The sequence below is a fragment of the Propithecus coquereli genome, unplaced genomic scaffold, assembly GCF_000956105.1.
Source record: "Propithecus coquereli isolate 6110/MARCELLA unplaced genomic scaffold, Pcoq_1.0 Scaffold825, whole genome shotgun sequence".
In the NCBI taxonomy this organism is placed as follows: domain Eukaryota; kingdom Metazoa; phylum Chordata; class Mammalia; order Primates; family Indriidae; genus Propithecus; species Propithecus coquereli.
The window spans coordinates 530,978-555,004 of NW_012154452.1; the positions used below are offsets into that span (position 1 = coordinate 530,978).

General features: G+C 37.3%; 1 protein-coding gene across 1 annotated transcript in view; it reads left to right on the forward strand.

The window, feature by feature from the left end:
• NCOA3 (nuclear receptor coactivator 3) overlaps positions 1–24,027 on the forward strand; it is a 136,510-nt gene that overhangs the window by 29,281 nt on the left and 83,202 nt on the right. Inside the window, exon 2 of the mRNA XM_012663714.1 lies at positions 14,530–14,575. The gene's annotated coding sequence lies outside the window, so the exon portion shown is untranslated. The remainder of the gene's footprint in view (positions 1–14,529; positions 14,576–24,027) is intronic.

Genomic DNA, 24,027 nt, shown 5'->3' on the forward strand with positions numbered 1-24,027 from the left:
GGGGGAAGTAGGAGGTGAGGTTAAATTTCCTTTTTTTCCATTTCCTGTTTTTTTATTTTAGTAGAGATGGGGGTTTCACTCTTGCTCAGGCTGATCTGCACTCCCAAGCTCAAGCTATCCTCTCGCCTCAGCCCCACAGAGTGCTAGGATTACAGGCATGAGCCACTATGCTCGGCCTGCCTTTATGTTAAAACTCTTATGCAATAGACTTAGCATTGGTTATCATCTGTTGGTTTCTTTGTGTGCTATTGAAATTACCTAGTAACCTCTACTTCTCTTCCCCAGCATTTGATTTAAAGTAATATTCTTTTAATTTCATTTAATATATATTAAGACAATCAGCCAGTTTTTTTCTACTTTTGATCTCTCCATACTCCCCCCCCCCCCCCCCCCTTTTTTTTTTTCCGAGACAAGGTCTTGCTGTGTTACTCTGACTAGAGTGCAGTGGTGTCATCATAGATCACTGCAACTTCGAACTGCTGGGCTCAAGTGATCCTCCCTCCTCAGCCTCCTGAGTAGCTGGGTAAACTACAGGCATGCACCACCCTGCCCAGCTAATTTTTCTATTTTTTTGTAGAAATGGGGTCTCCTGTGTGCTCAGGTTGGTCTTGAACTCCTGGCCTCAAGAGATCCTCTTGACTTGGCCTCGTAAAGTGCTAGGAGTATAGCATGAACCACCACGCCTGGCCTCCTCCTGGTTTTTGATAGTTGTGTTGTAGCTACATTGTGAAAGCATGTGGCCATTATATATTATAACCTGTCACTCACAGTCATCCTTCAGTTTTTTACAGATAAATATATATCTAATTCCTACCACCATTTATATTTTTATGTTGAGGTGGACTTTCCAGTTATTTGGGCCATCAGAAATTCATTTTCTCTAATAAATTCCTCAGGAAGAGCCTATTGGAATAGTATTCCTTGAGTTCCATCCACTGTTTTTGAGAAGTTTGTCTGCAGCTTTAGTACTTGAAAGCTGGCTTGGTTGATTATAGAATTCTTTTCCAGAGTGTCTGAAAGATATCATTCCATTTTTTTCTGGCATATAGCATATCTGTTACAGTCCGATGTCAATCTGTTTTTCTTTATGAGTGACTTAGTTTTTTGGTCTTTGTCTAGATAGTCAAAGGATTTTTTTTCATAGTAGTTTTATGTATTGGTGTTGGTTGGTCTCACTCATTTTTCCCTGGGTATGCAGTGAGCCCTTTCAATATGTATTTTCAAGCCTCTCTTCCCCCTCTTCCTCTCCTTACCCCTGCTGCATCTTTCAATCTCTCAATATCAGAAAGATTTCTTTTTTTTTGAGACAGAGTCTCCCTTTGTTGCCCAGGGCAGAGTGCTGTGGTGTCAGCCTAGCTCACAGCAACCTCAAACTCCTGGGCTCAAGCAATCCTACTGCCTCAGCCTCCTGAGTAGCTGGGACTACAGGCATGCGCCACCATGCCCGCTAATTTTTTCTATATACATTTTTAGTTGTCCAGCTAATTTCTTTCTATATATTTTTAGTAGAGACAGAGTCTTGCTGTTGCTCAGGCTGGTCTCTGACTCCTGACCTTGAGCGATCCTCCTGCCTCGCCCTCCCAGAGTGCTAGGATTATAGGTGTGAGCCACCACACCCGGCCAAGAAAGGTTTTCTTGACGTTTAAGTTTTTCTGTTGTTTCATTGCCTTGGTTTTCTTCTTTGGAACTCCTGCTATACATATGTTGGATTGTCTTTGTATATTGTTTACGTGAGCTAAACCTCTCTACTTTTTCCTCACTTATATGTTCAACTGTCTTCTTGACCTTTCCATTTGGCTTTCTAATGGACATCTCAAGCAACATGTCCAAAACTGAACTCCTGATCTTCCCTGTCAGATCTTCACCAGAAGCCTTCTCTTCCTAATTTGTTGGTAACTCCATTTTTCAGTTGCTTAGGCCAAAAAAGCTTGACTCCTCTTTCTTATCTCTACATCTCTCTAAGATATATCTAGAATCTGGCCACTCAGTACTTCCACTGAGCCAACATCTTTTGCGAGTTACTGTAATAACATCCTGACAGGTATTCTTACATTTTACCTTTGCTTCTTTACAGTCTGTTGGAACATGACAGCTGGAGGCATCTTTTAAAATCTTAAGCCAGTTTGTCACTCTATTCTGGACCGCATGGGTTTCCCATTTCACTCAGAGTAAAAATGACAGCCCTTACTTTGGTCTGTGAAGCTGTATGTGACTTGCCCCTGATGTATCTCTGATCTCACCTTTCATTCCTCTTTCCCTTGCTCATTCTTGATCTAGTATGGTTCTTCATCCAGTGCGGGTACACGCCTGCCTTTGGGTGTGCCCTCTTTGTGGAATGCTCTTTCTGTTAATATATCTGACTAACTTCCTCATCTCTTTAAAGTCTAAAATCTCACACTCGTATTGAGGCCCATGCTCATCACCCTATTTAATACTGGAATCTCTTCCCTCATAGCAGTAATCCTCTAACATACCAATAATTATTTATTGTGTTTAATGGTAGTATGGTTTTTCCTTGTAAAGAATAAGTTCCACAGGGACCGAAATCTTAGTTCCTCTTGCTCACTGATACATCTCAAACACTTAAATAAGTGCCTGACATGTGGTAGACGTTCACTGTTCATTGGTCGAGTCAATAAATATGCCCTGAATTTCCTTAAAGGATGATGTCCTTCTGAAGCCATTCTCCCACCCCTGTCTGTGACATTAAGATGTTTTTCTGGGTCATAGCTTATCTTTAATCTTTAAACCCTGTGGGAATACATTAGGAAAGTCCGTGTTCTTTGTTGATTTTATTTTAGCTCCTGGTCTATTTAGGCTTGAACTGTTTCTAGAAATCCACTCAAGATGGAAGTTCACCCTGGAATTGGTTAAAGGTTGAATGGTCTGTTAATGTGGAAGAATTCTGAGTATTTAATTGTCTGTCATATATACAAGGGAATTTTTCTTATTTTCTTATCCTGCAAGCCTAATAATGAAAATTTCCATTTTTTTAAAACTTCATTTCTTTTTTTTTATATATTTTTTTAAATTAAATTAAATTTTTTTTTTGAGATAGAATCTCGCTCTGTTGCCCGGGCTAGAGTGAGTGCCGTGGCGTCATCCTAGCTCACAGCAACCTCAAACTCCTGGGCTCCAGCGATCCTCCTGCCTCAGCCTCCCGAGCAGCTGGGACTACAGGAATGTGCCACCATGCCCGGCTAATTTTTTCTATATGTTTTTAGTTGTCCAATTAATTTCTTTATATTTTTGAGTAGAGACGGGGTCTCGCTCTTGCTCAGGCTGGTCTCGAACTGCTGACCTCGAGTGATCCTCCTGCCTCGGCTTCCCAGAGTGCTAGGATTACAGGTGTGAGCCACTGCGCCCGGCCAATTTACCAGTTTTCTAATGTTAAATTACTCAGGTTATCTTTTTTTTTTTTTTTGCTAGTATCAAATAACATGGCTGTAAAAATCTCTCATTACTTGATGTCTAATTTAGTTGAAGTGAAACCTTTTTTATGAGTATTTAAGGCATCTGTATTTTGTATAAACTGGTGGTTGGATCTAGAGGCTTGAGCACAGATTTAATGAGAATCAGTTTCCAGATTCATAAACTTTTGTTCTCTTAAATTCTTAAGTTGGTCTAAGAAAGCTTGCAGGGCCTTGTTCTCCAGTTGTTTCTTTTCACAATTGTTCTTCTAACTGCCAAAAGGAAGGAATAAGTCTCTCGTTTTACTGTGGCATGTTGTAATTGTATGTTAAAAAAAAATCTAGGGTTCGAAACACATGGAACAATTAGGAATAATTGGTGTTAGAGTTTAAAAAGTGAATGACTCTAATGGCTGGTTAACAAATGATCTGTCAGTCAGGTGGTTTTCAAGTCTGTTTTCATCAAAATTGAAGGGGGAGTTAAATTGCTCTCTGAGAGATCATGAAAAAATATTTTTTAATGGTAGGTCACAGACTTTTGTCACGTAACTAAGATTGTATTGAAAGAATTGAGTGACATTGCTTTCATGTAACTCCTTATTTATCTACTATGTCAGCAAGTTTTATTAATTTGTAATCTTACAGACAAAAAACTGAACGTATGGTGGGGTGGGGAGGCTGGGTAGGGAGACCGACATCCTTGCCTGTTGCAGCTGAACAGATTTACTTACAGTGAAAAGTGTACTTTTTATGAATATTTTACCAGAATTTATAATACATTTGTTTTGAACAATTACATACTAATAATGATTAGAGTAATAACTGAGAATGTTTTTGAATACTTAGATCCTATAATAGTTGAAATTTAATTATTTCAGTTTATATACCCTTTTGTTGCAGAAATGGGATGATCAATAAAATACTTTCAAGTGTACAGTGGTATTTCCTTAAGATCAAATTCTGTGGGAAAGAGAAATAGAAATTTGCATTTTAGGTGAAAGGAACAGTTGTAAAGTTTCTGACTTAGTAGTGAAGGATGATATTCTAGGTTCCTTTGAATATATAAGAATCAGGTAACAGTTTATTAAATATGCTAAGACACATAATACTTGGAAATTACTGCTTTGTAACTAGTAAAATTGATGAAAATTTTAAATGTAAACTCACAGATGTTCTGGGGTTTATTGTTTTTCGAGATTCTTTTGGTAGGTACATGAGCAAAAACTTTGAAGTCCTTTGGTATCTGGTGTCAGGCTTTGTGCTGGCTGTGTTGGTGATGAAATAACTAAAGTGACACATTCCTGGCTTCCAATGTGTAGATTCTCTAGAAAAAAATACTACCGAATTTATGTCTGAAGCAAAGAAACATAACTTTGTAAAAACATGAAAGGTAAGGATCTTTAGTGTGTATAAGCAGAATTACAAATGCATATTTTATATTTGGAATTTTAAGTTAACATCCTCCCTGCCCCCATGTTTTCTTTATCATAGTGCAGGCTGGAAAAGAAATGTTCTTATTAAGGTGAACGCTTGTTTCTTTTTGACAGTTATTAAAAGAAGATTAGAATAGTGGTGATTTTGTTGAAAAATTTTGAACATGCATTTTTAAAAAATGAAAAATTGCTCCATGTTCATATTGTAGCAATTAATTTGCCCATATAGAACAAAAAGAAAAGAAGAATTTTATATGCCTTAATATTTCATCACTAAGATAACTTAATGTTTATGTCCCCCTCCATGAAGAATAAATAGGAAGGCTAAAATAGAAAGGTTAATATAGACATTTTTTAAAACTAATTTTTTAGGATTTTTTTAAAGGAAGCTCTGTTTTTCTAGGTTTTTAAATCCTAATGCACCAGGTTGGTCCTTTTGCTGAAGATGAGACACTTTTGTGGTAGTGTTGCCATGGTGACTGCCTTCCAAGTGCTGTCTCAAGGTCACTCATCACTCATAACCCTGAGTACTTGGATTTTTGTTAAAGAAAAATATCAACACTCAGTGGATAAAGTGAAGTTAATTATCATATCACATTACTCGAACAAATCACGCAAAATTATAAACAGTATTTTTTGTTACTGATAAACTGTATCTTCTTTGAATATTGAATTTAAAACTGCTGCAATAGAAGGCTAATGGAAAATCTATCAATTAACCATAGCTATATATCGTAATACTTTGATTTTATTCCATTTGTGACTTTTTAATCCAGCAACTTTATTGCATTTATGTTTGAAGATATCTAAACATATCTCCCTCAATATTTGTTTTTTGATATGAGACGAGCTTAGGTTTCTTAGAATTTTTTTCTTTTTGGTAAACTTAGCTTGAATTTGCCAGTTGCTTCAGCCTTTGTTTATTAAGAACAGGATGATCATTATATTTTCCTCAAACTAGATTTCAGAGATCTGTTGTCTCCTTGGCTTCTACTTCATATACTCTTTGTCTCATATTGCTGTTAATTTTCCTTGACCTTTTTTGGATTTTTATCTTTTTGTTAAATATAGATGTTATGACAAAAAAGCTGTTCATTAAAGGCTTTCATATATTATCAAACCAGTTTTCAATGAAGGAAAATATTTTCCGTGAAGGAGAATAGTCTTTATTTTCTTATGGGTCTTGTTTTAGAGAGAGAAGAATCAGAGCTGTGTGCCTCCATTAGGCTGGAAGGTGACTTTGAAATCAGAGATGAAGCATTACTGTAAAAAGGAAAAGTGTTACTGAAACAAACAAAAATGCTGTTCAAACATAAATGGCTAGAAAATTTTGTCTTTTAGCTAATTAGAATATTTAACTAGTGGCTCTACTTCCAGGGGAATTGGATGAATTGGTTCTCATAAAACATTTTCATTTCTGCTTCTGCAGAGCAGACACCTTCGTAACGTCTGATCAAGATATTTTTACATGCTTGAAATTTCAACGAATGCAAAACTCTATAGATAGTATTGCAAATACGCCAGGTAGTTATGTGCCAGCTAACGTTTGTTTCATTTATGCATATTTATGAAGCCAAGTATGTTATCTGATGCTATTTTTGCTAATTTATTTGGAAAAGGGAGTTGATTGAAAACTGTAAGCTATGATGTGAGACAATGTGATCTAGCAAAAAGAATATTGGACTGGGAGGCCAGGGCCCTGCACTGATCACTGTCACTTACTGTGTCAGCTTGGTCAAGTCATTTGCTCTGCTTCATTTCCCTCATCTGTAAAACAAAGTGGTTAAATTTCCACTGTGACTGCCCGTGATTCCAGTGTCAGTATTGTTCTGTGTAGTAAAATTCGGATTATCTTCAGTAATGGAAGAGAATTGCAGTTCATACTACTCTAAAATGCTGAATCTTTAAAACTTGATTTCATCTGATTTTGGATGCAAATTATTTTATTTCGTTAGATAGTATTAAAGTAATTTTGTATTCCAGACACATATTTAACTAGGTTGTTTTGCAGGGGAGAGGAGGAAGAGTTTTGAGAGTGTGACTGTGGCAAATAATTAGCAGTTTAAAAAATGTTTTGCGATTAAGTCCACAAGGTTAGAATTGACTATAGAAATAGAAACTGAAAGAATATTGAATAGAAAGTGATTTGGGGCTGGGCGCGGTGGCTCACGCCTATAATCCTAGCACTCTGGGAGACCGAGGCAGGCGGATCGTTCTGAGCTCAGGAGTTCGAGACCAGCCTGAGCAAGAGTGAGACCCCATCTCTACCAAAAAATGGAAAGAAATTAATTGGACAGCTAAAAATATATGTAGAAAAAATTAGCCAGGCTGGGTGCGGTGGCTCACGCCTGTAATCCCTCTGGGAGGCCGAGGCGGGCAGATTGTTTGAGCTCAGGAGTTCCAAACCAGCCTGAGCAAGAGCTAGACCCCGTCTCTACTAAAAATAGAAAGAAATTAATTGGACAACTAAAAATACATAGAAAAAATTAGCCGGGCATGGTGGCGCATGCCTGTAGTCCCAGCTACTCGGGAGGCTGAGGCAGAAGGATTGCTTGAGCCCAGGAGTTTGAGGTTGCCGTGAGCTAGGCTGACGCCACGGCACTCTAGCCCGGGCAACACAGTGAGACTCTGTCTCAAAAAAAAAAAAAAAAAAAAAAAAAATTAGCGGGGCATGGTAGCGCGGGCCTGTGGTCCCAGCTACTCGGGAGGCTGAGACAGTAGGATCGCTTGAGCCCAGGAGTTTAAGGTTGCTGTGAGCTAGGCTGACGCCACGGTACTCGCCCCAGGCAAGAGAGTGAGACTCTGTCTCAAAAAAAAAAGTGATTTGGAATGTCTTGAACATGAGCTTAATGTAGGGTCCTAGACTTTTTCAGTGAGGAGGGTGGGTTAATGTACAGTGTATTTTTCTTTGAAGTCTTCTTTAACATGCCCTCTTCTATAGCAGAGGAAAGCATCAGTCTCGAAAGATGATGCACTGTTTACTTTTTATTAGAAAAAATTAATATGAATTTTTAAGAGTTTACAAAATAGAATATATGAATGAAAAGTAAAAGCTATTTGTTTTAGAATTCTGTCCTTTCCTACCCATTTCCCTGCATATATAAACACAGTTTTTACTTCGTTGGGTCATATTGTACTTATTCTGCCTTTGTCATCTTTTTGTCAGGAGGTAGAGATCTACTTTATTTTTAAAATAATGGCAAATATGGATCTACTATAGTCTAATAATAAACCAGCCCTCTATTGATTTGCTTTTAAAACAATGCCACAGAGAACATCCTTTTTCACACATCTTTGCCCACTTGTGCAAATATTTCTATAGAATGGATTCTCAAAGTTGAATTTCTAGGTCTGTGGATGTCTGAGGGATATCTTTCTCATGTTTGGATGGATATTTCAAAATTGCTTTCCAGAAGGCTTTAGTTTACGGTCCTATCAACAGTGACACCTATCTTTCATGCGCATCTTCTTTGGATGATGGTCTTATCATAACTACCATTTATTGAGTGCCCACCTTGTGTTAGGAATTGTGCCGGGTGCTTAACTTGGCTCTCTCTGATCCTGAAAATCCTGTAAGATACCATTTTCATCCCCATTTACAGTTGAGGAATTTGAAGGTCAGAGAGGCGAAATAACTTGCTTGAGGCCCTGTAACTAGTAAATGGCAACACTGGGGTTTAAACCTCCATTTGTCTGATTTCAAGATCTGTGTTCCTTCTATCCAAAGACAATGTCTCTAATATGGCTCAAGATGAGAGGGCCATCTTTAAATCAGTGCATATACAAATTGAGAATATACATATTTTCCTTCAAAATAAGTGATAAAGTCACCTAATACATAAAAAGTTAATAGTGCTTCAGATCAGCCATAGCTCAAATAATATAGATAATATATTTTATTGAAAGAGATACCTCATATGTATGATATATAATTTCTGACTCTGGCTTTAGATGTTTGATATTTCGACTTTGCAAATGTGTTTAATTCTAGGTGGTTTCAAGATAAACTTGAGGAATCAATGACTACAACTAGAAGTATACTGCTAGTCTGTAAACCCAATCTAGTTAGGGCTGCCGTAACAAAGTGCCACAAACTGGGTGGCTTAAACAACAAAAATTTATTTTCTCAGAGTTCTGGAGGCTAGAAGTCCACAATCAAAGTGTTGGCAGGATTGCTTTCTTCTTAAGCCTCTTTCCTTGACTTTTAGGTAGCTGGCTTCTGCTTGTGTCCTCACATGGTCTTCTCTCTGTACATGTTTGTGTTCAGATTTCCTCCTCTTATCAGAACACTAGTCATTGGATTATGGCCACCCTAATGACCTCATGTTCATGTAATTACCCTTTTTTTTTGGTTGAGACAGAGTCTCACTCTGTTGCCCGGGCTAGAGTGCCGTGGCATCAGCCTAGCTCACAGCAACCTCAAACTCCTGGGCTCAAGGGATCCTCCTGTCTCAGCCTCCCAAGTAGCTGGGACTACAGGCATGTGCCACCATGCCTGGCTAATTTTTTTCTACATATTTTTAGTTGTCCATATAATTTCTTTCTATTTTTGAGTAGAGATGGGGTCTGGCTCTTGCTCAGGCTGGTCTCGAACTCCTGACCTTGAGCGATCCTCCTGCCTCGGCCTCCCAGAGTGCTAGGATTACAGGCGTGAGCCACTGCACCCGACCGTAATTACCCTTTTAAAGTCCTTGTCTCCAAATACAGTCACATTCTGAGGTACTAGGGGTTAGGACTTCACCGTATGAAATTTGAGGGCAATGCAGTTAGCTCCTAACATAGACCATATTACATTTTGTCCTCTATGTTTTAAAGATTTTGGATGCTTTATGTTTGTAATATTTTAATATGTGAATTTAAAGTGCCCTTTATACATTCGAAATGACATACATTTAGCATTATGAAAATATTTATTAATTATTAATACATTTTCTGCTCTACTAAATGTAAATACAATTTAGTGATTATAATAGCTTTTTTTTTGGAAGGAAGAGGGGAGACAGTTTAGAAGTATTTATTGTTACAAAAGCAGCTAAGGGAGTGACAGAAAAAGTTTTAACTCTTAGAGTGTAACTTTTACTACCTGAGTCTTTGTTTTTTGAGATTCTTCTTTCATAAAACGATAGTAATATCAGTAGTTACCATTTATTGAGCACTTGGTACGTATGTCAGGATCTGAGTATTTTAAGTGCTCTGTGTAATTCACATAATCCTCACAACTGCATAAGGTATTTTTTACATCCATTTTAAGATGAGGTGCTCAAATAGACTGTATGCAAAGTTTGTAATCTTTATTATACTGCCTTCCCATTTTCTACTTACTTTAAATTAGTCATAAAATTTACCTACCGTATTGCTTTACCTTACTGTATTACTCTACCATATTATACATGATTTCATGTTTTCTGGGCAGGCTAGTTTCGTTACCTACTGCAAAACATGGAAGAGTCAGAGGTTTTCTCCTATGTGCTTGGCAGAATTCCAAACACCATTCCTGGAACAGAAAACTAAAGACATTTGGTGTTTTATAGCTTGACATTAATTCATAAATGTGTATGTGTGTGTTTTAAATTCCAGAAAACTCTGATGGCTGTGTTGGCATCTTTTTAACTATATTTTAAGCTCTCAAAGCCAAGAGATTTATACCAATACCACAGATTATTTGATGGCATACTTATTCTTGCTTTTCAATAGTGTTTCACTTTCCTTTCCTTTATTCTTCTAACCAAAAAGATAGTTTTATGTGCAGTAGAATATCTTCAGAGAATTTCTTAAATATTATGAGATTGAATATAAAATTTTCTTAAATATTGTTAAGCAACTTCACATGTTTTGACATCTGGATGCTGAATGATTTTGTCTCCTCCAAGATCTCTGGGAATCTTATATATTCATTGTATGTATGTCCCCACTGTCCCCACCCTGCCTATTCAATCAAGAAAATTTTGTGTGCTGACTGTGTGTTAGGCATTGTAGCTAAACTAGTGCAAAAGACTCACATGCTACCTTCAAGAGGGAGAAGAGCAAAAAGGGAGTTACCAGGTGATAAGTACAAATAGGGATGTGCAAAGGTGTTATGGAGCTTGTTGGAGGATTATATAATGTGATTTGAGATTGGGAGAGTGGGGTGGAAAAGATGAAGCTGTAGCATCTGGGTAAGCTTTCAGGAGGAGGAGTGTTAGAAGGTGTAAATTGGAGGAGAGAGTGGGTCAGTAGACTCACCCCACCTCTGGCAGAGAGTAGCTTATGCAGAAAGGGTTGGGACAGTTGTGATAGTCTCTGGGAGGTGATAAGTTATTTAGTGTGACTGGACCATGAGTTACGGAGAGATCCTTAGAAATGAGCTTAGAAAGGAATTTGGGCTTTACAGGCATGGAAGAGTTTAAGTAGGGGCATGGAAAGATTGCCCTGATTTCAGCTAAGGATTAAGTGGAGAATAAAGGTAGACTTTTGGAATAGTCTAGGGATCCTGTACTACGTGAATTACTAAAGTGTAGTGGTAATAAACTTAGAAATGGATAGATTTGAGAGATATTAAAAACTAATGATACCATGGGATGATGGAGGTGCAAGACATGAATTCTTAAGTCATGACTTCGAGTTATTGCTTTGCGTATGGTAGGTATTTAGTAAATACATATGACCCTTGAAGAATGCAGGGGTTAGGGGAGCGACCCTCCCATCCCCATGCAGTTGAAAATCGGCATATAACTTTTTATTCTCTCATACTTAACTACTAATAGCCTATTGTTGACTGGAAGCCTTACCGTTAACATAAACTGTCCATTAGCACATACTTTGTATGTTATATGTATTACATACAGTATTCCTACCACAAAGTAAGCTAGAGAAAAGAAAATATTACTAAGAAAATGATAAGGGGCCAGGTGTGGTGGCATCTGCTTGTGGTCCCAGCCACATGGGAGGCAGAAGGATTGCTTGAGCCCAGGAGTTCGAGGCTGCAGTGAGCTATGATTGGACCACTGCATTCCAGCAGGGGTGACAAAATGAGACCTTGTCTCAAAAAAAGAAAAAAAAATCATAAGGGAAAATATATTTGTATTCATTAAGTGGAAGTGAATCATCACAAAGATGTTCTTCCTTATCGTCTTCACCTTGAGTAGGCTGTGGAGAAAGGAGGAAGAGTAGGGATTGATCTTGCTGTCTTGGGTGGAAGAGTTGGAAGGGAAGGGAGGCACACTTGTGTAACTTTATGGAAATACATTGTAATTTCTGTCTGAGTTTTTTGTTTTTTCATTTCTCTAAAAATGTTTCTATACAGAATCAATTCTTCTTCCATTGTTTGCTTTAGTTTCAGTGCCCTTATCTTTGAGTGTTCCATGTTTGAAAGAAATCAGAAGCGATCTTGAGTAATTGGAACCCCTCTGCCAGATTGTTTAATGTCACTTTGTTTTCTGGCACTGCTTCTAAGTGTTCTTCTCATCATCTGGCACTGGTTTGGAAACACTCCTCTCCATCAAGGTGTCTTCCTTTAATTTCTCTGGTGTGGTATCTGTTAGCTCGTAAATTTTTCCAAGATTCAAATCTTGAAACCCTTTCACCACCTTTTTTTACCATATCCACAATCTCTTGATTTACTTGATTAGCTCTTTTGTAGATTCTGTGAGGTCATGCAGAATGTCTGGACACAGCTTTCTTTAGCAGGAATGTATTGTTTTAGGCTTAATGGATAACACTGATGGCATCTTCAAAGGTGTAATCTTTCCAGACTTCCATGATGTTCTCTCTTTTGGGATTCTCTTCCACAGTGTTGACAATCCTTCCTATGGAGTACCATATGTAGTCAGCCTTAAAAGTCCTTCTAACTCCTTGATCTAGAGGCTGAATTTGAGGTGATGTATTTGGAGGCAAGTAGACCATTTCGACACCTTTGTTGTTGAACTTATGGGCTTCTGGGTGGCCAGGGGCATCGTCCAATATCAATAGAACTTAAAAGGCAGCCCCTTATTGTCAAGGTACTTCCTTATCTCAGGGACAATGCATTGATAGAATCAATCCAGAAAAGGGTTCTTGTTGTTCAGGCTTCTTGTTGTACAACCAAAAGATTGGCAGCTGGTGTTTAATCTTTTCCCCCCAATGCTTGTGGGCCAGCAGCTTTATAGATAAGGGCAGTCCTGATGTAAACCCTCTTGCAGTTGCACAAAATGACAGAGTTAGCTTATCCCTTCCTGCCTTACATCCTTATCCTCGCTTCTCTTCCTTACTAATAAATGCCCTTTGCGGCATTTTTTTTTTCTAGTATAGGGCACTTTTGTGTACATTGACAACCTGTGTAGGCAAATATTCTTTTTCCTCAGTTATTTTATTTTTGTTTTTTTGTTTTTTTTTGAGACAGTCTTGCTCTGTTGCCCGGGCTAGAGTGCCGTGGCTTCAGCCTAGCTCACAGCAACCTCAAATTCCTGGGCTCAAGCGATCCTTCTGCCTCAGCCTCCTGAGTAGCTGGGACTACAGGCATGTGCCACCATGCCCGACTAATTTTTATATACATATATTTTTGGTTGTCCAGATCATTTCTTTCTATTTTTTAGTAGAGATGGGGGTCTCGCTCTTGCTCAGGCTGGTCTCGAACTCCTGACCTCAAACAATCCACCCGCCTCAGCCTCCCAGAGTGCTAGGATTACAGGCGTGAGCCACCGCGCCCGGCCCTCAGTTATTTTCTTAATGGGAACTCATATGATGCCTGTTGGTCAGTAGAAGCTGCTTCTCCTGTTGTTTTTTAAGCCAGATTTCTTTCTAAAATTGCCAAACCATCCTTTGCTGGCATTAAATCCTCCAGCTTTAGATCCTCACCTTTCTTTTGCTTTAAGTTGTCATATAATGACCTTGCTTTTTCTCGAACCATATTATTCTACTTTTCTTATAGCAATCCTGTACCCACATAAAAGCTGCATTTTCAATTTGAGATAAAAAGGTATTTCACTGCAGCAATGGCTTCACAAATCTCTCTTTTTTTTTCATTTATCTTGAAATGGTGGGCAACTGCAGCTCCAGACTGCAATCTATGGTACATAGCAAACAATTCAGCTTTTTCTTGTAATGTCATGACTTTTCTCTGCTTCTTGGGAATACTTTCAGCATCACTAGTGGCATTTTCTATGGTGGTGTTCAAGGTTTATGGTATCACACTAAACCTGATGAAAAATACACAAGAACTGTGTGACACTTGAGCTCACCCACAGTAACAACAGGGGAATGGCCATGAAATTATTACAGTAGTACACTATGTAGTACAATTAACTTTATGCAGTTAGCATTTAATACTGTATCATTACATGTGCTTACATTTCTTTCCAATGTGAATGGTGCCATTTATGGTCTGTAAGTTTTGATAAATTTGAACTTTTAGTTATAGATGTATATATATTTTATGATAGTAAATAATAAAGCAGTCTAGTATCTACATGCATTTTATGCATTCATAACATATAACTGTTTCTTAATTTTTTCAACATGTCTAGGCTACATGGTTCATTTGAGTTTTTTTGAATTGTTGGCAAATCTCAAATTTTTCCAACATTTATTGAAAAGTGTGTGGACCTACAAAGTTCAAACCACGTGTTATTTAATGGTCAATTGTATTTGTTGAGTGAATAAAATAGGTAATTTTGGTAATGATCAGGATTTATAAGTCTAACCTACTCCTTTTCTCATTTACTTTTTTTTAGTCATTTGGGTATTGCCATTATGAGAGCATAGACCTGGAATTGTCACGTAAGTCTGTACAAAAAGCTATTAAAAGACAAATTGTCAGGTTATTTAAGGTGACATAGTAAGTGGCAGAATTCAAGTCTTCTGTCAACTTAGTGTTTTTTGTAGTGTCTTATAGGACACTTTTTTCTTTTGGCCACGTATCATATTTAATTGAACTATATTAAAATTTCATATAAGCCTTTTTGAAGACTTTATTTGGTAGTATTTTGTTCTGAATATAATAAATTGAATCTTTAACTTCAATTGGTGTATTAAGAAATGGAATTCAATTGACAAAATTGGTTGTAATTTTTAAAAGTAATCGTGGAACAGATTGAGAATCTCAGTGAGCAAGCAGGAAGGATAAGAAAGGAAGGATGGAAGTGTTTTTCAGGTTGGGATATATGAGAGATATCAGAGGATTTGTTTTAGTCCTCTGCTCCTCAAAAGTGTAGTCTCCTTTTCTGCAGTGTCTATCATGAAGGTGATGTTAGAAGTTTAAATTCCTGGGTTTTATCCCAGGCCTACTGAGTTGTAATCTCTGGGGTTGGGGTCTAGGAATTTGTTTAACAAGACCTGTAGGCGATTCTGCTCTCTAAAGTTTGAGAAGCGCTATTCTAGACTAGACTATAGGAATGGAGGATTAACTCAATTGGTTTTCTCCTTTTAGGTGTTTGATTAGTTCCTATGTTTAAGAGCCTGTGTTCTAGGGCTGTCCTAAAAAGTCAGTTTTCCTCTGTAGCAGTGTTTCTCAAACTTTAGAGGGCAACAGAATCGCCAAGATGCTAATGGTTTTCTAGACCATAGCTCCATAGTGTGAAAAATAGGAGCTATGACTAGACTTCTAATATCCCTTGTATGTATTGGAAAAGCTTAGTTTTGGGTAGTTGTTAGATACCTGTTTTCTGCCTGTGCCCCTCCTCTCTCCAATATTGCAAGGTAGTTGCTTTAGGGTAATTTTAGAATTGAAATTTATACAATCACAGTGATTAGTACAATTACATTTGGGAGGGGGGAGGTGAGTACAAAAAGCATGAATTTGGAATTTAGGCAGTTTTGAGTTCTGAATAATTCTATCAGTTGAGAGACCTTGAGCAAGTTATTCTAACCTAGCTAAACTTTAGTTTTCTCATCCATGGACAATGAAATGCTGTGCACCTTAGAAATTTAGTAAATGTTCCCTTCTTTCTCTTCATGGCAGGATCTGGTTTAAAATAATTTAAACAATTTGTCTCCCTGGGTTCAAAGTGGTGAATGAAAATAATTGGAGCGACAAAAGGGGTAGAAATTGTTTGGGATTAATTGTTTAGAAAACATAATATTTCATCTAATAAAAATTAAGAAAACACCAGGTTTTCTTAATCTAGATTTCCATCTAAGGCATTTTAGGGAAACACTGAATAAATTCTTCTTGGGCAAGTAATGTGTCACCATTTTTTAAAAATAAATATACTCTGTATGAAGATATCATCTAACAAAATAGTTCTGGTTAAAAAAAATGGTTTAAGATTTAAGTGATGTGGTTGCTGGGAAAAGTTTTAGGCAGATTATATTAGATATCACACAATCCTTTAAATATAAGTATAAACAAATATTGGGTGCTTTGAAAGGATGCATGTTCATTTTAGGCTATTCTGGGTTAAAGGGATCTGTTAGATGCTAAGTAATTGAACTTGAGGTGGTCTTGATTTTTATTAATTTTTTTATTTTTTGGAAACAGAGTCTCGCTCTGTTGCCCGGGCTAGAGTGCCGTGGCATCAGCGTAGCGCACAGCAACCTCAGACTCCTGGGCTCAAGCAATCCTCTTTACTCAGCCTCCCAAGTAGCTGGGACTATAGGCATGCACCACCACACCCTGCTAATTTTTAGTAGAGGTGGGGTCTCGCTCTTGCTTAGGCTGGTCTGGAACTCCTGAGCTCAAGGGATCCGCCTGCCTCAGCCTCCCAGAGTGCTAGGATTATAGGCGTGAGCCACCATGCCCTGCCTTGATTTTTAAATAATGTTATTTTGCAGCTTAGGCAACATGTCTCTTTAAAAAAATAAATAAAATAAATAAAAAGCCAGGCGTGGTAGTGCGCGCCTGTAGTCCTAGCTACTCCGGAGGCTGAGGCAGAGGATCCCTTGAGCCCAGGAGGCTACAGTGAGCTGTGTTCATACCACTGCACACCAGCCTCGGTGACAGAGCCAGACCCTGTCTTCAAAAAAATACTGGTTCTAATGTAGCTAAATTAGCCTGATTGGCTTAAATCTTTAGAATATTTTTGTTGTGTTAAGCTTTCCTACTTATCACAGATGGAATTAGCGTAGTTGAGGGTGTGCTTCATCAGAGTGGACAGTCCCAGTTTATGGAGTTCTTCCTTATCTGTGAAATGAGATACTTTCCTGATAGGTTAATGTGTATTATTACTGTAATTAACAGTTTTATTGTATTGCAAAAACGCTAAGTGTTCCTGACACATGATGGAAATTCTAAGTTCTAATGAGATTTTTTAGTGTTTTTCTTTTGAAAGCCTGAATATATGTTCCCATTCTAATGCTTGAAGAACTGCCTGTGTGCAAGTTTTTCAATTCCCCAAAACCCATGCTAAAAGTAGCATTTTCCGTTTATGCATGTACCTGAAAAGATACCAGTGTAATAAGTGGTAGTACCTTAAGTGCTCACCTAGTGCTTGCTGACTTTGTTATTATTAGGAATTGTCAAGGTCGGTGTTGCTTTCCTTTGTGAATTTACCCAGCTACTGTCAGGTTATCAATGGAAGTAAGGAGCTACCTGAGAAACTGGTTTAAAATATTTTCTTCCCTGATTCTTATAATGAGGTTATTGATTCATTTTAGTTGCATGTTTGTGCTTTTTATGCTTAATCCGAAAATATAAAAATACTTCACAGTTTGACAAGTTAAATTATTTCTTGGTAAGATAGCTTTGAGATTTTTGTGTGAATCACTAACCATCTGTAATTCTGTAACATGCTTTGGTAATACTTGAAGTTTGTGTATTTTCCCATAACTTAACAGCCCTCAGCAAGTTTTTTGAAAGAGATTTTTTCATTGGATAATCAAATCAATTTCCTTGATAAGGCAAAAACTGTCTTATTATAGTATATCTGGCCTGGTACATCGGCATTTGATAAGGGTCTTTTTTTTCTTTTTTTTAAAGAGATGCGGTCTTGCTATGTTGCCCCGGCTAGTCTCTTAACTCCTAGGCTCAAAGTGATCCTTCTCCTTCGGCGTCCCAAAATGCTGGGATTATAAGCATGAACTACTGCGCCCAACCTGAACTGGTATTAATACTATATTATTAATTAAAGTCCATAATTTACATCAAGGGTCACTCTTTGTGTTACAATTATGTGGTTTTTGACAAATGCATAATGTCATATATCCACCATTACAGTATCTTTCAGAATAGTTTCACCTCTCTAAAAGTTTTCTGTCCTTCAGACTTATTCACCCCCCCAACCCCTGGCAACCACTACTCTTTTCATTATCTTTATAGTTTTGCCTTTTCTAGAATGCCATATAGTTGGAATCATAGAATATATAGCCTTTTCAGACTGGCTGCTTTAATTTAGCAATTTGTATTTCAGGTTCTTCCGCATCTTATTTTGGTTTGATCGCTCATTTCTATTTATTACTGAATAATATTCCATTATATAGATGTACCACAGTTTATTTATCCATTCACCTATTAAAAGACATCTTGGTTGCTTCCAGTTTGAGGTGTTTATAAATCTGCTGTAAACATTTGAGTGCAGATTTTTGTGTGGACATGTTTTCAACTCATTGGCTAAATACGCAGAAGTATGATTGCTAGTTCATAGGGTAAGGCTATGTTTAGCTTTGTGATAAACTGTCAAACTGTCTTCCAAAGTGGCTGTGCCATTTTGCTTTCTCACTAGCAGTGAATGAGAGTTCCTGTTGCTCTGCATCCTCAGTAGGAATTTGGCATTATCAGTTTTTTAGATTTTTTCCATTCTGTAATAATAGGTGTGTAATAGTACCTCATTAATTTAATTTAATTTGCAATTCCCCAATAACATACCATGTTCAACATGTTTTTCATATGCTTTTTTGCCATTTGTATTTCTTCTTTGGTGAGGTGTCCAGATCTTTTGCCATTTTTAAATTGGGTTGTTTATTTTCTTATCTTGATTACTGTTTCTTGTTATTTAAGAGTTCTTTGTGTATTTCGGAATGAAAGTCATTTAACAGATAATGTTTTGCAAATATTTCTCTCCTAGTCTGTGGCTTGTTTTGATTTTTTAAAAATAGACTTTATTTTTTAGAGCAGTTTTAGGTTCACAGTAAAATTGAGAGTAATGTACAGAGATTTCCCATATGTGCATGTCTTTCTCCATTATCAACATCCCCCAGCAGAGTGGTGCCTTTGTTACAGTTGATGAATCTACATTGACACATCATTATCACTCAAAGTTCATAGTTTACATTGGGATTAATTCATAGAATGTTCTACATTCTATGGGTTTGGACAAATTAATAATGACATGTATCTCACATTATAGTACTATAGAGAATAGTTTCACTGTGCTAAAAATCCACTGTGCTCTGCCTATTTGTCTCTCCCTTCCTCCAATCCCTCACAGCCACTAGTCTTTTTATTGTCGCCGTAGTTTTGCCTTTTTCAGAATGTCATATAGTTGGAACCATACCATATACAACCTTTTCAGACTAGCTTCTTTTGCTTAGTAATATACATTTGAGTTTCCTCCATGTCTTTTCATGGTATTTGTAGTACTGAATATTTCATTTTCCTTATATGCCATTCACCTACTGAAGGATGTATTGATTGCTTCCAAGTTTTGGTTGTTATGAATAAAGCTGCCCAGAAACATCTGTGTGCAGGTTTTTGTGTGGACGTAAGTTTTCAACTTCTTTGGGTAAATACCAAAGAATGTGATTGCTAGATCATATGGTAAGGAGTATGTTTAGTTTTGTAAGAAACTGTCAAACTGTGTCTTCCAAAATGGCTGTACAATTTTGCATTCCCACCAGCAATGAATGAGAATTTCTGTTGCTTCACATCCTCTTCAGTATCTGGTGTTGTCACTGTTCTGGATTTTGGCCATTCTAACAGGTGTATAGTAGTATCTTATTGTTGTTTCAATTTGCGTTTCCCTTATGACATATGATGTGGAGCATCTTTTCATATGCTTATTTGCCATCTGTCTTGATTTTTTTGAGTTGGCAAATGAGGACCAGGAGTTGGATTTGGGATCTAGCTTTAGGTAAGGAGTTGGGATTTTGTATTTTGAATGTAAAAAGGTTTAGGAATGTTTATATTTAGATAAATCACAACTGTGTCACATCCTTTTTATTATTTTGTGATTATAAAAGCATAGCAAGGTAACTTTGAAAAATCTGGGGCAATTTCAAGGTAGGAAAAAGTGCCAGTAATCTTGGGGATTAAAATTTTGGTGTATTTCCTAACTTTTTCTTCTCTTTCCTTTCTATATATTTTCTACATATTTCTGAATCCTTCTTTTACATGTAATTGTGCAGAACTTTTAATAATATTTTAGAGGCTACTTCCATTTTATGATTGTTAAAAGTAATGTTTATGAGAGCATTAGGTACCATAAGCTTTGTCTGCATTTCTCGTTCTTTGATTAGATTCCTGGAAGTAGATTCTGGATCAGAAATGTTTAAGACTCTTGGTCAGTGTTACTAATTGTTTTCCTATTCTGTTCTTTCTGTATTACATTAGAAAGGAGTTCAATACTTTGTAGAGCTCTAAACAATTTTTGGTGGCATCATTTAAAAATTGTATTTAAAAATTACTGACAACACAAAGCTATTTGTAATCCTACCACTTAAATAGTAATTTCGGGGGTGATAATGTGTCAATGTGGGTTTCTCAATTGTGGAGATGTTGATAATGGGGGAGGATATGCATGTATAGGGGCAGGGTGTATATAGGCTGTTTCTCCACCTTGCTCTCAATTTTTTTGTGAACCTAAAACTATTCTAAAAAACAAAAAAAAAAATTAAACAATACAGTAGTTAAAACATTCCCTCAATTCAGTTGCTCATCAAAATTCTATGTGCCTTTCTCTACTTTTCCACAAGTATAAGCAGATACATCTATGTGGACATTGTTCTCACACATGAAACAATCGTGTTGCTTGCATCTTTTTTTCGGTTATTCTATGATGGCCATCTTTTTAGGTGATTATATATGGAGATTTACTGTATTCTTTTCAATGGCTATGTAATCTATCATTACTGGATATTCTTTATTTAATCATTTATTCATTAATTCAACGGATATGTGTTGAATATATGTCATGTGCTAGTTACTCCACAAACGTTACAAACTGGAACCTCTTACCTTAAGAAGATTGCATAAAGTTAGAGTTTGTATTCCCCTACCGGGATGCTCATTATTTATTTTCCCTCCCTTATTTTGTTCTTATATAGAATGTTACATTGAATGTTTACTGTTATATCTTTTTTTTTTTTCTTTTTGAGACAGTCTCACTCTGTGGCATCAGCCTAGCTCACAGCAACCTCAAACTCCTGGGCTCAAGCGATCCTCTTGCCTCAGCCTCTTGAGTAGCTGGGACTACAGGCACCTGCCCCTGGCACTGGCATCATACTTTCCCTTTTGAATCAGTGTGCTAAATATATTTAATCTTTTCTTAGTGATTCACAACAGGAAGAGCATTATTATTACTTTTTTCCACTGTGAGTGACACCTGTTGTACCTCCTGAGTTAAACAGGATTATTTATTTTTAGGTCATATAACTGGGGTCTAGCTCTTTGTAATTAAGACTTTTTGAGTTTGCTTTTTATTTTATTTTTTCTGTTTTCCTTCACTGTTGTTTGCCAGTTAGCTGTACTTTCTTTCTTTTGTCAGTACTTTGTTTCTAATTGTTTCTTCCTAATTTGTTGTGAGGTTGGGGAACCAGGTGCAATTCTAATGAGTTTATTTGTCTTATCTAAACATAAGTGTGAGGTCCTGGGAGTCTCCCTTAATGAGTAGATGGGTTGTATGCTTTTCTGCACCCAGAGACATGGCTTTCCCTGACCTAGAGGCAATGTTGGTGGTAGTGAGGATCTCAGTCTTCGTGACTGCTCTACCCTTCATAATAGGTAGGACAGGAGATGTTAATCTTATTTTATAGAGGAAGAAACTGAGGAGGGGGCAGGATAACATAGCTAGTAATTAAGAGAGCTGGAATTTGAATCTCCCCCGCCCCCAAATCCATTGTAATACACACTACCTTTAGTAATATTCCCATGACCATCCACTAACTTGGTATAATAGTTCTTAGAAAGCTATGTTATATTACACTGGCTTTAAGTACTCTTCTTTTATGGACATTGCTAAACTTAAGTTTTAAAATGAAGCACATTACTTTTTAGGCAGATTATTTAACACATTATTTTCAAGTTCCTGTTGGTCTATAATGTGAATCCCAGGCTGGAAGTAGGAAGGAGGCTATTGGATTTAATGATAATAAAATAGACAATTGATTAATAATGACACTGAGAACAAAATTATTATTATATGCAATGCGTCTGTTTGGAACACTTTTTGTACATTTGGTTCCTTTCAGCTCTTAGATTAAATATTGTAGTCTCAGAGAGCCCTTCCCTGATTTGAAATTACCGTCTTCTCCCTCCCCTCCCCCTTTTTAATATCATATTTTATTTATTTCTTTTATGGCACTTACCACTTTCTGGAATTATCTTGCTTATCTGTTTGCTTATCTGTTAACATCCAGTAAAATACAAGCTTTGTGTAATTTTATTCTTCGTTGATCTCTAGGGTTTATCCCATGTCAAGGGCACAGGAATAGGTCTTTTCTAACTTCTCCGAGCACTTTACTTTGCCATGCTCAGGGACTAGGCTCTGTGAATTTAGGGACTTCTCTGAAGGCCTTGAGTCTTATTTACCTCTTCATCCACAGAACCTAGAATAACAGTAGTATACAGTGGTCCCCAGCTTTTTTGACACCAGGGACCAGTTTCATGGAAGACAATTTTTCCATGGACCTGGTGGGGTGGTGGTGGTGATGGTTTTTGGAGGATTCAAGTGCATTACATTTAATGTGCAGTCAAACCTCTCTGCTAATGATAATCTGTATTTGCAGCCGCTCCCCAGTGCTAGCATCACCACCTCGGCTTCATCTCAGATCATCAGGCATTAGATTCTCATAAAGAGTGTGCGCAACCTAGGTCCCTCGCATTCATGGTTTACAGTAGGGTTCATGCTCCTGTGAGAATATAATGCCTCCACTGATTTGACAGGAGGTGGAGCTCAGGCAATGATGCGAGCTGTGCGGTGTGGCTGTACGTACAGATAAAACTTTGCATGCTCTTGCACGTTGCTCACCTTCTGCTGTGCGGCCTGCTTCCTAACAGGCCACGGACCGGTACCTCTCCATGGCCTGGGGGTTGGGTACCGCAGTTAAAGAATATGGCATACTTTCATTTGTGAAATGAATGGACAGCTTACACTTATTGCTACTTTGTGCCATGCACTGTGATGACTACGTATTAGCTCTTTCACTTGAGAGGTATGTTTGAAGTTGTAGTCTAATGTGCTTTTAAAAGAGTAAGCATATGACATTAATTCTTAAATTATTACTGAGTGGTAATAATAGTTTACATGGCATAATATTAATACTTTGTATTTTTTTTTAACAGAATTTTTCAATTATAGGATAGCCAGTCTAATGCCATAGAAAATATTTGAGTCTTTTTACAAAAAAACCTCTTTGGCAGAGCAAGAAGACATTCAGGCCACTATTTTGTTTGCTTTTGTTTTATAGTCAATATTTCCTTTCAGGTTCTAATTTTGGCACAGAAGCTGCATTGGTCCAGGAAGAAGACCAGGCAACAAGCTGTTGTGGCCCCAGTTTAGTTCATTTTGCTTGCCAAGTGAAGAATACATTGGGTACTTGTATAAAACCAGGAGAGAAGAATGATGTAGTTGGAGATGTGAAAGAATGGTTGCAGTTCCCTAGTCCTGGTCTGTGGCGAGAAGCTCACTAGCTAATTGTGCTTTGTTTTATGTTAGTTTGGAATAATTCATATGGTGGATAAAAAGAAAATACAGACATACCTCAGAGATATTGTGGGTTCAGAGTCAGACTGCCACAATACAACGAATATTCGATAAAGTGAGTCATGTGAATTTTTTCGTTTCCCAGTGCATATAAAAGTTATGCTTATACCATACTGTAGTCTATTAAATGTTCAATGGCATTATGTATAAACAATTTGCATACCTTAATTTAAAAATACTTTATTGGCCGGGCGCGGTGGCTCACGCCTGTAATCCTAGCACTCTGGGAGGCCGAGGTGGGAGGATCGCTCAAAGTCAGGAGTTCGAGACCAGCCTGAACAAGAGCGAGACCCCGTCTCTACTAAAAATAGAAAGAAATTATCTGGACAACTAAAAAAATATATGTATAGAAAAAATTAGCCGGGCATGGTGGCGCAT